Source organism: Tetrao urogallus (assembly GCF_951394365.1).
Source record: "Tetrao urogallus genome assembly, chromosome: Z".
NCBI lineage: Eukaryota > Metazoa > Chordata > Aves > Galliformes > Phasianidae > Tetrao > Tetrao urogallus.
In genome coordinates this window covers 70,979,600-70,982,430 of record NC_136816.1, presented here as the reverse complement: position 1 = coordinate 70,982,430, position 2,831 = coordinate 70,979,600, and positions in this window count along the sequence as shown.

The following is a 2,831-nucleotide window of genomic DNA, read 5'->3' as shown; positions in this document are numbered from 1 at the left end:
GCTCATGTCTGTCTTTCCAAGCACCAGCTCCCCCGAGTCCTTTCCAGCAATGCTAAGCTCTATTCATACATACTCCAGCTTGTATTTGTTGTCATAACCCAAAATGACAACACCACTCTAAGAATTGTTACCATACTCATATTTATCAATAAGATGATATTTCTTCTTGCATTATATGGGTATGTGTACTCATCTGAAATAGGGATTAATTCTTAGTATTTTTGATTGAAGCTTACTCAGCAGCCTAGTGATGTGAATTTTCCTTAAAGAGGGAAAAGATTTGCCCTAGAGAAATTGTAGCTTAAGCATCAGATCACACAAGAGCCGGACAACAGGATCAAAAGCATCCTTGGTCAATTTTGACATGAGAGAACAAGCCTACACTACTAAGGTAATGCTGAGATATTTTTATTAGTATAAAGATGGAAACAACCTTTAGGCCTTTGTATATTGAAAGTCTGTACTTATTGAGCATAAAAGGGTTCTTTGAAGAACTTTGGAGAGATTTAGTGAAGCTAGAATTAATGCACGAGAGGTCTATATGGCTAAATCCATTGCAATCAGATGTAGAAAAAATGTTCCTGTTGTATTTATGAATCAGGTTGTCACTTTTGCATGCTGCATTCGTCAGAATATAAGGCTACTACTTAAAAACTTCAAAAGGCTGGTTATCTATTGAACCCCAATTCTAGCTTTCCTTTAAAGAAAAGAAAAAGTCAGTCTGTTAATGTTGAGATATTTCAAGCTAATTTTGAAGACCTATAAAACTTTCCAGGTCCAGCTTAGCCATTAACATATTCAATTTCTTCTTTTTCTTTCACTTTAAAACCCACTGACTAATTCAGTATGAAATCAAGGACACATTTGAAAGAAGAAAACCAATTCTTATAAAATGTTTTCAGTTTACTTTCCTGCAGTATTCCAAGTGAAAGCACCTTGTATTGGGATGGTAGCAGGGGAAGATGTTTTGCATTGATGTTATTTCCACCTATTTGTTGATCCACTGTCTACAAATACATCCCTTATCTTACATTTTGCAACTTTATTTTTTTTTTTAGGAAGACCAGTCATTTAGTTTGAGTTTTTATAGCATGCAGAATAAAAAAGAACCTTGTTACTATTTGATGCTTCTCAGTAATGAAGAATTAATATCGCTTTGTATTTTTGCAATTCATAATTGGAGACATACCTTTGAGATGAACCATACAGTGACAAATCAAAATATTTTTGGAAAAGGAAAGGTCTCTAAAAAATAGGGGGAGATTAAAAAACTGAAAGAGATTGTTTATTAGTCTTCCAGAAAATTGTGTTGTGTTTTCAGAATTAAAGGTATTGTTTGGGATTAACTCACAAGCCTAAAGCAAAGATGTGTGAAGGTAAATTTAACACAGAGGTGATATGTTCATTCTCTGGGAAAGAGATAGAAATGATGGTTGTCATTTTCACCTTATCTTCTTTGACAGAGAAAAGATTCAGCAATTATGGCCCAATGGAAAAAAAGAAAAAAGAAAAAAAGAAAAAAAAAAGAACAAGAAAAATAAAAAGAAAAAGAAAAAAAGAAAGAAAAAAAGAAGAAATGATAATTTAAAAACCAGACAAAAAGAATATGAAAAAAAGCTCCTCAGTGCATTTTCTTCTAATGATATAAATTTCAATTAACTGAATTGATAAATTAAGCTATAAAGCAATGCAAACACGCAGAAGAAAAATTCAAATAATTTTTTTCTTCATGCTTCCAATTCTTTATAGTACATTACATCAGTTAATGGCAATTTGTATAATTTGTGTAATGACATAAATTGCCATAAACTCTCACGGTGAAGTGTTGTAAAAATGATAAGTCAGGGGTAAAATATGGAGGATTAGATTCGTAGCTGCTGTGAATTGCATTAAAGTTAGTACACGCACTCCAGTTTACACCTGCTCACCTCTAAACTTAGGCAGGGAGAGTACAAAGGGAGAAGCTATCACATGTAAATCATAATAAGTCAAAGGTGAGTATGAGTAAGTCACTACTTATCCAAGATGTGACAAACTGATTACTGATAGTGTAATTTGTGACTGCTTAGAACAGAACTGGGCGTTTGTGTCACAGTGGTTTCTGGCGTGATTTGGTCCTTTCTGACCAAGATCTGAAAGCGATGTTTAAAAACACAGCTATGGCCTGGTTTCAGTACATCTCAGTGTTCACACTGCATATTGAGTGCACTGTTGAGTAGAAGGAAGCACAGCAACAAACTGTCATTTCATATCTTCCTGAGCTTGCACCAACCTCTAGTACTATCAGTCTTCTAAGTCAGTGCTATCTCCCAGGCATTTCATCCTGTTCCTGAATGCTGAAAAGTCAACCTGTTCCACCTTCTAAGTTTGTGTCACCACCATTAGACAAAGCAAGAGCTGGAGGCTTAATCAAAACCAACTTCACAGACTATTTTTAATGTGCCCTCATACCTGCAAAATTTATTGAACTCAGGTCATAAAATCATAAAATCATAATCTTAAAATCATAGGATGGCTCAGGTTGGAAGGGACCTTAAAGATGTAGTTGCAGCCCCTCCACTGAGGGCAGCATTGCCAAACATAGATCAGTTTGCCCAGGGATGCATCCAACCTGGTCTTGAACATTTCCAAGGACAGGGCATCCACAGTTTCTCTGGGCAGTCTGTGCGAGTGCATCTCTACAATAATTTGTTCCTAATCTAAATGTGCGCTATTTTAGAACAAAGCCATTCCTCCTTGTCCTATTGCTACCTTCCCTGGTAAAGTGTCCTTCTCCAGCATCCCTTTAAGTTGAAAGGTTGCTTTAAGGTCTCTCTTGGAGCTCCCTCCTC